General features: G+C 36.0%; 1 pseudogene; it reads right to left on the reverse strand.

Annotated features, from left to right (window-relative positions):
- Positions 1-4,991: 4,991 nt before the first annotated feature.
- LOC100686418 lies at positions 4,992-10,469 on the reverse strand (annotated as a pseudogene).
- Positions 10,470-14,899: the final 4,430 nt, after the last annotated feature.

A 14,899-nucleotide genomic window follows, 5' to 3' on the forward strand; every position in this document is an offset into this window, starting at 1 on the left:
GTCTATGTCTCTTATGAATAAATAAATAGGATCTTTAAAAAATAAAATTGTTACTATGTATAATAATGTACCCTATCTGTGTGCTATTCCTAAATAAGTAAAAGAACCTCCAAGGATTTAAAGCATAGCCTTACATTAGGTTGTCCAACCACCTGGGTTTTCCCCAGACTGAAGGGTTTCCTGGGAGTGGGCCTTTATGTGGACAAACTGGTATGCTGTGGTCACTGGGGATGGATTTCTCAAATTTGATCACAAATTTTATATATATATATATTGCCAGTGTGCCTACAAATGGGAATAAGAAATTTTAAGAACTAGGGTTAAATGGGGTCTAAAAAGTCAAAATTGCTATGCCAGCCATCAAGGTTGGGACAATTATTTGCAGTCTTGTGAGATGGTGGAGTTATCCACTGAGTTCTTAGTTCAGGTCATTATTTTTTCTCTTTAGGCTTTAGTTTGTGGTCTACTCAATTGAATACTCTTCCTTAAATAACCAGTTTCATATAAAGAAACACACACTGGTCAGCTCATTACGCTATTGAAATGATCAGAAATTTTCTTCATGAAGCTTCTGTTTCCATATTATGAAGGGCATAACAGTTTTTTTCCTTCTTAAGACAATTTTTATTTTTTTGAAGACAAAAAAGCATGCTATTAGCTCTCTATTTGTTATTTTATTCTTTCTCCACCTGCTTCTTAAATGTATGCCTTTCTCAGTTTAATTCACAGTTTTCCTTTCACTCTATATACTTTCTTCATGTTGCAGCATCATAAAATTCACTCATGCTATACCTCAGATGTGCAGAGAAATTATAGTTCCCCAGACTCCCATCTGCCAGTTAGAGGGAAATTATATTTTAGTTATATTTACTTTAAAATTTGGTGTGTCTGAGACATGTTAATAGTCTCGAAGGTAGCACATATTCTAAGAATAATAGAAAAAGAACAACTATTCAGTCTCCTGGATTTCTTTGTCCTTTACAGCTTATTTCGTAAAATAGGGATATAGATGTGGCTTATCTCATAAGATAGGGATATGGATGTGGCTCATGAGACCTCCTCATACAGCTGATGGGTTTTGTTCATGAGGGTGCTATGCCTTGGCCCTTCCTGTTTCCTGCTAATTCTGCTATCACTGACATACCAAGGCTTACTGGTTTACTGGTTTTACTTAGGACTCACTGGTCCTGTTGATGCCTAAGTGTTGTGACCTCATTTGGCTCTGACTAGGTGATCATGTTCTTTTGTCCAAACTTTTGTTTTCTTTTTTCTTTCTTTCTTTCTTTCTTTCTTTCTTTCTTTCTTTCTTTCTTTCTTTCTTCTTTCTTTCTTCTTCTTCTTTCTTTCTTTCTTTCTTTCTTTCTTTTTCTTTTTTCTTGCTCTTTCTTTCTTCTTTCTCTTTCTTTCTTTTTTCTTTCTTCTCTTTCTTCTTTCTTTCTTTCTTTCTTTCTTTCTTTCTTTCTTTCTTTCTTCTTTCTTTCTATTTTCTTCTTTTCAGAATATTTGGGAGTGTCCATTGATTTTTTTTTCTTTGATCCACATAAATTATCTCCAAGATGCTCCCTTTCAGGTCCACATGATTATCTGAGGTTTAGAATCTCTTTTGCTTTCATCTTGCTTAATGAGCATAAACATATTTTCTAGGGCCAAGACCCCTTGAAACTGAGGTCCAACCTTCCTAGATATAAAAAGTGCCCATTACTCACACTCCAAACACCTTGCCAGTGTGCTTGCAAACATGTGGATCTGGGTCTCAGATCTTTACTATTTGCAAGTCTGCAGAGCTATGTTCCCTCCATAGGTTTGGGGCAATCTCCTCTTTCTAAAGAATCCAACCTCTTTTTCCTCAAATATACCCCTTCTGTCTGCATTCATCATCCAGGACATCTAGCAAAATCCTCTCATGCCTTCTCATATAGGCCACTCCTTTCACATTTCTATGTATATTAGGTCTCTTAAATCTAATTTGGGCAAAATCAAAGTTTTCTTTAATTGTCTCATTTATTTTTCCTAGATGTCCTACCATCTTCCCCATTCCCTTCACAACCCCGAGTTTTGAGTTTTCTCATGCCAAACCCAGGAAATTACGTTTCTTTTTGCCCTGACTCTTCAACCCTTGATCATATCCAGGGTATCAGCAAGTCATTGTCAACATTACCTCTAAAACCTAAACTTAATGCATCCATTTCTCCCACCACTTTTCTTGACTACTCTGATCGCTTTCTTGTTGCTGACTGGCCCTCTACACTCTTCTGAAAGTGGCATAAATCAGAGGATGTCTCTCCCTTGCTTAAAATCCTTTAGGCCTGTCATACTTAGGAGAAAATCCTAAATGTGTTACTTTGGCCTACCTGACCCTCCATGACCTTGTTCTTGCCCCCTTTTTTGTCTTCATCTTTAAGTCACTATAGCTCTTGTCTATTTTACTTCAGCGGTACTGAATGGATTCTGTTCCTCAAACATAGTAGCTCATTCTGGCCCAGGTGGTTTATACTATCATTCTCTCCTTGAGGAAGGCAATCCCCTACTCTTGGCATGGAGGAGTTGCCTCCATCCTGTTATTTAAATAACAGCTTGAATGTGCTCACCCCCAAAGGCCTTATCCAATCACCTAAACTAACATAGCCTCATGGTCCTTGGCTATGACTTTTCTCTCTCTCTCTCTTTCTCTCTTCTTTTTTTTTTTTTTTTTTTTGATAGTCACACACAGAGAGAGAGAGGCAGAGACAGGCAGAGGGAGAAGCAGGCTCCATGCACCGGGAGCCCGACGTGGGACTCGATCCCGGGTCTCCAGGATCGTGCCCTGGGCCAAAGGCAGGTGCTAAACCACTGCGCCACCCAGGGATCCCGACTTTTCTCTTTTTTTACTCTCTGGACATCATTCAACATCATCTTACGTTCTTCTCAGTATTGTTTTGCTTATCGCCCTTTTCCCCAGCTCCCTATGTTTCATTCTAGAACAGGCCTTCTCATAGCAAATACTCAAAAAACATTTGCGAAAGGAGCAAATCAATGAATAAATGAATGTGGTGGAGTTTCGCAAAAGAGAGTTTTGTTCAAACAGCTCTGCTTTGGTGCCTATAATGTTCTTGCGGGTAACGTTTGCCTACCTCTTTGGAGGGATGGGAAGGAAAATAAGACACAGATTAATATCTGAATATATTTCTTGTGCAGTGTGTCACACTATACTTAAATAGATGAAGGAAGATGAAACTATGTGGTTTTCACATTCTTAAAGTCAAGTGAACTTAAGCAAATCCCTGAACATCTCTGATTCTCGTTTTTCTCACCCTTAAAACTTGAGTACTAAATCTTGCCTCACAAAAGAATTTTAAGGAGCAAATGAAGTTGTACATGTGAAAGTGCTTTACAAAGTGTTTAAATAAAAGCTAACCTCTGTAGCAGTCTATCTTCGTGTTCCTGCAAGAATGGATCATAATAGAAAAGGATGTAGATGCAGAAGACTTATTTTAAAGCATAGCCTTATATTAGGTTGTCCAACCACCTGGGTTTTCCCCAGACTGAGGGGTTTCCTGGGATGTGGGCCTTTGTGTGGACAAACTGGTATGCTGTGGTCACATTAGTCACTGGGCTCTCCACCAGTCAAACCACTGCAAAGATTTATTGCCAATTTCATGGTCTGTAAATACAAGGTATTAAGGTAAAGTAATATAAACCCAAAAGGGTCCAAATGTATGTAGAAACATGAGGAGTACAGAAACCTTGACAAGTCAAGAAGGATAGAGTGAGTCATACATCAGAGTGCGTTTGTGGAGAAGGTTCAGGGAATTAAGATATCATAACTAGCTTTAAAAATAATTTCAGTTATGCAAGATGAATAGGTTCTAGAGCTTTGCTGTACAACCTAGTGCCTATAGTTGACAATTAAGTTTTGTACAATTAACACTTTTTTGAGGGTAGATCTCATGTTAAGTGTTCTTACCACCAAAAAAACAAAAGCAAAAAACTAAAAAACAAACAACCCTAAACCCAAAGAGGCATGCCATTGATGACTATGTGCCAGCTCTACAAAGACATAAGAATACAAAATGGAGAAAAATCATTCTTTGCCTGACTACATCTTTGAATTCATCCAGTTTCTTCCTTCTTATTCTATTTCATTAGAAGGTACAATTCTCTCAGATTTCACCTTCCTTCTACCTGGTCTCCAAGTTTTCAAGCCCTCCAGCACATGATTCATACGGCAACTGGAGTGATGTAAAGTGTTCTAATCTAATTCTTTCATTCTCTGTTCAATCTTACTTATTGAAAGTCTCTACTGCTATTACAGATTAAGAAAATAGGAGCCTAGATATGACCTAAAAATCTCTGGTCCATTGGTACCTCATAGTCTCATTTTCATTGACTCCATACCACCTGCTTATTGGAATCTTTACTCATTCAGTTACTCATATGTTACTACCCATTTTCCTTCCTCACGACCTTTGCACAGATTGTTTTCTCTGCCAGGAGTACTCACTGCTTGCCTACCCCACTCACAATTCAATGTAATGTCAATGTAAATGTCAATGCTCATAGGTTGGGGAGACACTGGGGTAGCCTCCTCTTTATACATTCTCATTACCCTGAGTTTCTCCTAGCAGTGCTTATTTTTACTATAATTTAATATTATAAATATTAGATATTATATTTAATATAATATTAAATTATATTAATATAATATGCCCCTGCCTTGCCCCTCTTACTCTCTCTAATAAATAAGATTTACATTTTTTAAAGTAGACCTCTGCTAAAACTGAGATGTGATTTCATACCCTGTGCTTTTTCCTTGGCTCTCTATTGTCTTTTTTTTTTAGGTGACAGAAAAAGGCAAAGAACAAACTAATAAGTGAACAAAGACCCTGGGCAACTCTTTAGTTCTAGATACACATAAGACAGTGACTATGCTATAAATCTTCCCACCTCCTACATCAAATCACCAAGAGCTGCTCTTCTGGAAATAGCACCTGCTGAGATGTAAGTGATCTGTGTTACTGGAGAGCTGCCTGAGGGGTCATGCGCATGGCTGCAGATTGAATCTCTGTATCCCTGAGGCTGACAGCGGGTCTCACTCTTCCAGCAGGCATCAACATAGCACCACGGCCAAGTATCAAACTCACTTGCAAATCTTCAAAAGCAAAATTACTTATGTCCAACCACACATTCCACATGTAGAGGAACAAAATCTCCGGAAAGAGGCCAAGGAACTTATATAATTTTTTCACATTCTCTAGAAGATTTTGGTGATCAGTCAGGTTTGGGAACGATTATATTCACTCCTTAGATCATTACAATCCTGTGATTTAAGAATAAATACAAAGTGAGAAAAAGGAAGTGATTTGGGGCGCCTAGTTGGCTCAGTCGGTTAAGCATCTGCCTTCAGCTCAGGTCATGATCCCAGAAGATTGACCCCCACATTGGATTCCTTGCTCGCTGGGGAGCCTGCTCCTCCTTCCTGCTTGTTTTCTCTCTCTCTTTCAAGTAAAAAATAAAATCTTTAAAAAAAGAAAGAGAAAGTGATTTGTTCATGTTAATACAACTAGTAAGTAGTGCAGGAAGACTCTGAACTCAAGAGTTCCAACTCCTATCAAGTGACACATTATATTGTGACACACTCTAGTTTTTAAAAGAAATACTATATCCTGTAGGATAGGTCTATGAAGAAATTTTAGTGAGAATAGCTGCAAAAATGGTGTTACTTGGATTAAAATGCTCAGTCACGTTCTCTCATGTGCTAGAAAGTGAGTTTAGAAAAGTTCCAAAGCAATGGTCCTCAAATTCCATCATGGGTAAAACTCAATTGGGGCCCTATCACTTAAAGCTCTGATTCATTGGGGCCTTAGGATTCTGTACCTTTCAAAAGCCCCAGAGGTGATTCTCATGTACACAGTTAGGCTTTGGTGAACATTGCTCAAAATTGCCTTCTAGTCTGAGACTGTGATGATTATTTGCCTGTAAAGTAGTGGTTCTCAGCCTTGATTACACATTATAACCACTTAGAGAATTTAAAAAAATACTGATGTAGAGGCCACATGCTAAGAGATTCTGATTTAATTTGACTGAGATGAGACCTACTTAACAGTATTTTGGTAAAGCTTTTTAGGTGATTCAAATGCGAAGCAAGGGCTTTAGAAGATAGATCAATTGTTGGAGCCACACGTATTAACTTTGCCTCCAGATTAAGACAGGAAGTACATTGAAGGAATTCTGATTGCCTTTCTGCTTTCTAGGCATAAACAAAATTATAAGGTATTTTGCAAAGATAATATAGCACTCAATGGTGACAATATGCTAACAGTTGTGTGCCTGAAGATTAACATATAATCCACTATTTGAGAAATATGTTTTTTTTTTAATGAAACATAATTATGGAGACCACTTTCCAGAGACGTGGAAAAGCAAGCCCAGCACATGGGATTAAACAATTAAGACTAAAGAAAAAGAAACAATTTTCAAATCAGCAACAGTTATATCCATTTGATTATTTTCATGCACATTATTAACTAGGCTGTTTATATTTTAATTAGAAAACATACAGAAGCATAGCTATTTAACTTCTAGGAGGTAGGATTTCTTTTCACAACAATAAACAATAGGAATAGCAATAACAACCACAAAAGCTTAATTTCGGCCACAAGCCATCATATGCGTTCAATTCTGAATATTAAAACAGGATTGCTGAGGCTGAATTCTTCTTATTTAGTTTTAGTTGGAAAGAAGTACAATTTTTCCAGACATAAAGTAACTTATGCAAGACAGTAATTCCGTCTAGAATTGGTGCCTTGCACACTTGAGGACTAAAATTATAAGCATTTCTGAATGTCAACTATGGAATAGGAACTATGCAAGATTCAAAGCAGAATAAGACATGGCTATTATTTATGGGACTTACAGAATAGCTGGAGCAACACACTTCATACATGGAGAAATTATCAAGAGCACAGAATCCTAGAAATTAAGAGCATGAAAGTTTTCAGTCCTGGAATCATTATTTATTTGTTTTGTGATCTTGGTCAAGATTTCTTCTTTTTTTTTTTTTTCCTTTGGGAAAGAAAAGGGTGGAATTTCATCTTTATTTACAGGACATTGTAAGATATTAGATTCCACATAGAAATAAGAAACCCATTGAGAGGTGAAGCTTCCCATAGTATGTACGGTTTGGAATTGTTTAATTATAGTTTGCTTATAAAAGTTTCTACATTAACAAAACACACTTAAAAATAGTTCTTAATAGAGAAACAGTAAGACAAATTTATGCCAAAATAGTACACAACAAACAACTTGATGCCTCAGCTGTACAATATAAAAGTTAAAGGGCCCAGGGGTGCCATCCTGAACTTGGAATGTATAACCTTCAGAGGTAGTTTCTGACAAAGCATTTTGATCTTCCTCTCCCTCTACAGAGAAATACTTCTCAATCGAGTTTAAGGAAACTTTGTACCCAGATTCATGTTCATGGTTTTGTAGAGCTTCATCTTTATCCAAACCTCCACATTCCTCAATCATTATACTCATTTTCTCAGTTTTATCTAGTTTCTCAACAGCCTGAAAGATGTTTGAAATGGCGTCCAGAATAACCAGAATAAGTTTGGGATATGTTGCAGTTAAGAGGTTCATCGATGGTTCTATTATGCCACAACAAATGAGGTATCCAATCTGTTCAGTTGTTCCACCACTTGTATAGTTGGTCATAGCCCATACAGCTTCTTTTGTGTCTTAAAGTCTGCCTTAGAGAGAACACCAAAGAGGAACGGGTCTAATTCATGATTCACAGCTTGCTGTATCTGGTCCTGGAGACCAGTTACAATGTTTTAAATTGTCCACATAGCTTCCTTCTGAATAGTTTTGGGGTTTGTTAGCAGGCTGGGAAAGACAGGAGCACTGTATCTGTTGCAACCTGGATCTGCTCATCTGTCCAGTGATAATATTTCCTGTGGCTCTTAGTGCAGGAGTCACAATGGGCAATACAGTAGCTTCTTGGAGCTTCACAAGTTGGGACACAACTCCTGAACCATTTCAATCCATTCATTTGGACCATCAGTAAGGTAGGTAGGAAATTGCCCAGCAGGTGTCTGCTAATATTTCTGGATCAGCATGATGCAGGAGATGAACTAAGGTAGGAAGAATCAGCTCAACAGCATCTAACGGGGCTACAGGATTCTTACTGTAGCAAAGGTTTGAAAGTGTCCGAGTAGTTATGTAAGTAAGTGAAAGATGACATGCTACAAATATTTATTGAGTATAGATAAGATGAAGGAAGGTATTAGGCATTGTGGGGTTACCATATTAATTTCATTCAACTTAGGGACTAGAAGATAAGATAAAACATACCCATAATACAAAGTAGCATTTAAAAAAATTAAAATACCGTGGTAAATAACTTGGTGGAATTTTAGGGGACTTGAAATAAAATACTCATATTTTCTTGGCCGGAATTGAGTCATATGGCCAAAACTGCCTGCAAGGAAAATACCAACTATGTACTCAAGAATCAAAAGGAAACTCAAACTGGAAAAATATGTAGGAAATAAATTAGGGTTCCAGTAGGGCTATCAAAGAGGTTCACGAGCCAAATTTCCATTATTTGGCTGATCCATGGGAAATTTTAGCCTGTGTCAGTGTGTTAGCATTGAGTCGTATTCAACAATCTCTGAAGTGTCTCTGTCTGGGTTTTTCCATTTGCCAAGCACAAAAGAATATTGTTAAATAGCTGTGGATCACTTTGGGATATACAGAACAAACATTCAGCATATGTCCACATTTTGAGTATGTCATTGATATTCCAAGATTCTTCCTGAAACTACCTGCATTTAAGGAGCCATTAGTCTATTAACTGACTCAGATCAAAGACTTTGATGGTCTACTGTGGTTTTGCTGCCCAGATTTGGGTGTATGAAAATTTAATCATCCATTTCATTCTCAGGGACCCCATGGTTAATTCACCACAGCCAGAGATCCTTGTGGGTCAGATTATTCTATTTTCCATGCTGTCCCTACTGTTATTAGAGTAATCATGCTCTTTTATCTCTAGCAATTAAGTACATGTCCTTGATCTCTGACACCTTTGGATCTGCTCATTCCAAATGAAGTCAGGAAACTGTTTCAAAATCAGCATTTCCCTCTAACATTCCTGGCCCACAAAAGTCTCCCACTCAAGTGCTTTTGAAGGATTTTCTTTGGCAGAGAGTGCACGATTGGAAAGGTATACTATGTCTAAAGTGCTGGAATGTTCTGCTTCATGTCCTGGGTGGTGATTATATAGATGTGTTCTTATGTGTTCACCTAGCACTCACTGATTGCTTCCACAGGTCTCTGATGCCTTTAAAAGCATGCATTTTTGGAATCAGTTAACATTTTGTTTGGCTCTTCAGTGGAACATATTTTGGTGCAAGGCAACTACAACTATAACTGTCCACTAAAAATGTACACTCTAAAAAAATGTACACTCTGCTCTTAGCTCTGTAGAAAGTAATGATCCAAAATAATTTATCTTTGTAACTGAAAAAAAAAAAAACTTTCTTTTACTGAGTAGCAATGTTTAAATTCCTAGAGGTGCTCTGGTGAATTCTCTATTACCTTCATCACTCTCTATATAGCCTTATCTTGTTTTATTATTTTTTCCAAAGTCCTTTCACTACCTTCCAAAATATGTTTATTTTTTCTCTATTTCTTCTCCAGATTATAAGCTGCAGAAGACCAGACAAATATTTTATTTTGCCTAGTGCTTTATTCTTAGCACCTAAGCCAATCTCTGGTTTATGATAGGCACTCAATAAATATTAAGTGAATGAAGGCATGGTGTTACTTATTAAAATGTCCTGTCAACAATAAGGAAGAGTAATAATCTATTTGCTAGGATTCTGCATTTTAATTTTGCCTTTTAATTTATCATTATTGGTAAATTAAATGTTTATGTTTGCTTGAATTTCATATATCATGCATTCTGTGTACTGACATTGTTTCAATTGAAACAATACTAATGTGTCTTAATTGTAAATTATTATCAGCATGTTGCCACAAATGGTATGATTTGGGGTCTTCACATGAAATGCAGGGTAACTTCTCCTTCCTCAGAATAGCTGTATCATTTTCTTCATGAACTAAGCATTTGCCATATATCAAATACTATCAGAAGTGTGCTTTTATTGTCTCATATAATCAGTTCTCCTAAAACACTTGTTTTGAAAATACAAATTTGTTCCAAAGTGATTGATGCATTAGGAAATAATTTGAACTTAACACAAATGCTGTATTTTCTTTTGCATAATTTCTTAGCTGAATGCCGAAAATTGCACCCAGTTGAACCAAGCTGTATGGGAATACATAAAGTGTGTACACCCCCCTACACACACACAGACACACACACACAGACACACACCTGAAACATCTACCAGATACTTCAGTTCAGCATGTGTGTCATTTAGTATTACAACCTCCTGTGTGGTTGCAGATAACCTTCGGTCCACCATTTCACAATAATTCACAAGCTGTAACCCATTCAATGCCCCTTCCACGAGGAAATTTCAGGGTTTTTTTCAGGTCAAATACTACATATATATGTCATATACATGTGATATCTATATATACATGTTAAGTATATGTTATGTGTAACTAATATATCATATAGAATATAAGTGTATATTATATTATATATTAAGTATATATATACTACTTAAAATGTATAATTGATAATAGATTTCTGTTAAGTTCTTATTTTTTTAATGTGTTACTGACAATTTACACTTTTGAGTATTGTGTCTTCACCCTAATTTTCCCCATAAACCTTGTGAGTTTTATTGTGCAAGTTTTGCATAGCATGATGCTTCTTTAAGAATGTATGTGTCACATTACAACAAAACTGGCAGTATTATTATTGCTCTATCATCTGTGTTCTCAAAATCCTCTAACAACACTGGTTGGGTTCTCCAGAAGTAGATGCTGATGTATAACTGGGCTGCAGTATGTTTTTGGGGATCAACATCTGCAAAAGGAAGTAGGCAGAAGCAAAAGCAGGCCAAGAAGGGATACAAACTGTGGTGTAGACTTAACAAAGCTTCAGGAAAGCATTCTGGAAGGAGTATTGCATGTCAGAAAGTATGTCCTCTGCTGAACTGAAATGGCCAAGTCTTTTACCTCTGTTTTCCTCAATCACCCAATATGGGTGTGGTTGGAAGGGTGAGACTCAGGCGAGGGGGCTCTCTGCAGCTAAGGCATGTCCTAGAGAAGCTGACACCTGGGAACTGTCTGCTAACCAAACAAAGTCTCTAGAGTTGAGCATTAAAAACCTTTCTTGAAAGGGAATACTGCTTGAATTTATTTCATACCCATATCAATAGGTATTTCTGGGTTAATCTCATAATATCTTTTTGGTTAGAGAAACTTAATTTTGAAATAATATTAGACTTACAAAGGTTGCAAAGATAGTACAGACAAGTCCTAGTACCTTTTGCTGACCTTCCTCTGTTATTACTACCTTACATAACTCTGGTGCAATAATCTCAACCAGGAAATTAGTATGGATGCAATACTATTAACTTAATACAGGCCCTTTTCAAATTTTACCAGTTCCATTCATATTCTTTTTCTGGACAGAATCCAATTTGAGATCCCACATTATATTTACTTGTCACGAATTATGCTTTATTTTTTACTTATATGTCCATCCATGTGAGATCCTTAAAGACAAATACCACATAAATCTAATATATTAAATATTTAGCAAAGTGTTTGGTGATATAATTATTAGATTAATAATTATGGGATGGAAAAATTATGCAAATTTTCCAAAGATAGATATTTGTTTAATCCTAATTTCTAGCATTATGCCCACAATTGGTCTTCAATTTGTTTGCTTAGTAATTTGCTTAGCAATGAATGAAATTGAACTTTACATATTGGGTACCTCTCATGGCGTAAATGATACAAATTAAACAGAAAAGGAAGCCCATTCCTTTCTTATCACTTGTTAAAAATTTGTTACATTTGAAATAGGGAAAGAATATAAATACAACAGAAGATAGAATAAACCATCAAACATGTTTAGGGAGATGATGTTGAATCTCATTTTGAAATGTGTGATTGACATGCATTAATAAAGAGAAGGAGGCAATTTTTGCAGAGGATGGTGATGTATAGAGCCATAGAAATATAAGACTGGCACCTGGACACAAAAAGATGATAGGACAGAAGACTGAAAGCAGGGTGTTGGGTTTTTTTTTTTTCTTTTTTGAATCAACAGGCAGAGAAAATTATTAAATACCCTTATCCATTTCTTGAGTACTAAATAGAGCTTTTGAATGATGGATTTCTTTTTGATCTTGTGTGGATTTTGCATGATAGAAGCTTGCTGCTTGCTTGCATTCATTCATTCATACTTTGAATGATTAAAAAAACCCATAATCATATAAACTAATTGCTTACTAGGATAGAAGGAAATGGATTTGGATATAATAATTCAGAGAGAAATACAGATTTTCTTCTTAATCATGTGGTTATCATAGGGAAATATGCAAGTAATTTTTTTAAAGATTTTATTTATTTATTCATGAGAGACAGAGAGAGAGAGAGAGACATAGGCAGAGGGAGAAACAGGCTCCCTGTGAGGATACTGATGAGGGACTTGATCCCAGGATCCTGGAATAACAACCTGAACCAAAGGCAGATGCTCAACCATTAAGCCACCCAGGTGCCTGAATATACAAGTAATTTTTAAAATCTACAATCTAAAACACAATTCGTTTGGTTAATTAGTGTAAGAGAAATGTATTATTTACATCTTTATTTGTTGATTTATAGTATTTTTCAGTTATTCATTTATAGGATATATTCATGATGCTAATTATTTGGGGGGGCACAATTACTCATTATTCTCTTTTTATTTTACCAAGTATGTAGCGATATTTTTATTTTTACATTGGATTGCACAATTTCTAATCTGGCTAAGTACATACTTCTCTGATAACTCTCAAAATTTTGGATTCTATTTCTAAATGTCCAAAAAGCTCTATTTTTTCTGGAATGTGATGGCTGTAAATGGTGTGAGATTTTAGTTTAAGCTTAGTGTTATCTTGGATGAAAGGGATTAGCACACTGCAGAAAGGAGCTGAGTACTCAGTGCAGCTACTTTCCTTCTCCTGAGATTTTAATTCTCTTTCAAATAATCAGTTGAGAAAGTGACTACCAAAGACAAAGCAGCATAATATTCAGTGTTTTTTCTCCTTGTATTTTGAAATCCAAAAGCACAGCTTGTAAAAATAGCCTGATGTTAGGATGTTTGTTGCATTTAAAAATTCGATCAGTATTTCTTCATCTTTTTTAATGAAAACATTTTTGCTAGCAGAAGGGTTTTTTTTAATGGTAATATGTATAAAGAAAATTTAGATGCATATGAGGTTGTGTTACAGTTGTTAATGCTTGCATTAAAATATTTTCAAACCTGCTTGATTTTGGAAGAAATGTTCTTAATCACAGGTATCACTTGTATGGCATCTTAATGTAACAGTCCATATTTGGTCTGCTGATGCCTAAATCAAAATCCTCATTATCTCTTCCAAAACCAGCTCCTCCCTTTCTGCATTCTTTGTCTTTACTAATGGCATCTTACTCTGCAGTTGCTCAGATCAGACCCCTGTTGGGTTATCTCCATGTTGGGCTATACTAGATAACCTGCATCTCACACTTGTGTCTGGTACAGCACTGATCACTCTCCACTTTAATGTTCTGTCGGAGAATATATTTCTTGCAGAAGACTGTGTATCTGTCTCTTAATGCTAGACCTTAGATCATTGTTTGGCATGAAATAGACAATAAATGTCTGGGGAATAAGTGTAGGGCTAAATAAATGAATGATGTCTTTCTGTCTCTGGGATCTGCTTATCTTCCAACGTCTATTGATTTTACTTTCAAAATCCTTCTCTTATCCATCATAACCCCTTCATTCTTAGGCCACAAAGCTCACTATAGTCTTCATAAGCAATTGCTTAGACATCTTGCATGAGACTTCTTATGTCATTTTCATCTCTGTCACCATTCCCCTCCTCTATCACATCTTTCATGTTGCTATCAGAGCACTCTTCCTAAGAGACATCTCTGAATTTATCATTCCTTTGCCACGTATCCTCCCAGGCCCTAATTCTATGCAAGACAAGAAATACAACTCTCTGATATCTTTAGCATGTTATCCAAGGTCTTCTATGCTCTGGTCTCAGAATAGCCAGCCTTCTTTTCACTACATCCACTCTTGCATATGATATTTCCTCCATATCAGGAATTATTATTAATTTTTTCTTCCTTGCTGTGTTTTAGATCTTTTGTTTGCTGAAATATCTTTTCCACCTTCATCTCTACCTGTCACCAGGCAATTTAGCCCAGGTTATATGTCACCTTTTATATGATTAAGCATTTCTAAAGAATTACCTCAATGGAAAGCAATTTCTCCCTACTCTGTTATCTCATAGGACTTTGTCCATAATTATTTACTTCATTTACCTTTTATTATCATTATTTGTATTTGTAGATTATATCACTACTAAGGCATAAAGAATTTAAGGCAGAGACCATGCTTGCTATTCTGTGACTCTTCAACAGATTTAAGCATGGTTCTTAAGAGGGCAGATACAGGTGTTTGCTGACTGAATCTGAAACATGTGCAAGTATCCATTATTACATTTTCTTGATATCATAAACTTAACATAGTGAACTACACAAAAACAAAGTGTGTAACATAGGGTATTATTTAAAATATCAAATTTTATTTATTTCTACTATAAAAGGAATTATAAATTTGCAAGCTAGGTAGAGTAAACGAAAAGTTAATAATATCAACCTAATCAGAAAACAGGATCACTTCATGGGGAAGTGATTTTGAATCTGCTTTTGAATAATATATCAAATATAATTT

Source organism: Canis lupus, chromosome 4, assembly GCF_011100685.1.
Source record: "Canis lupus familiaris isolate Mischka breed German Shepherd chromosome 4, alternate assembly UU_Cfam_GSD_1.0, whole genome shotgun sequence".
Classification (NCBI taxonomy): domain Eukaryota; kingdom Metazoa; phylum Chordata; class Mammalia; order Carnivora; family Canidae; genus Canis; species Canis lupus.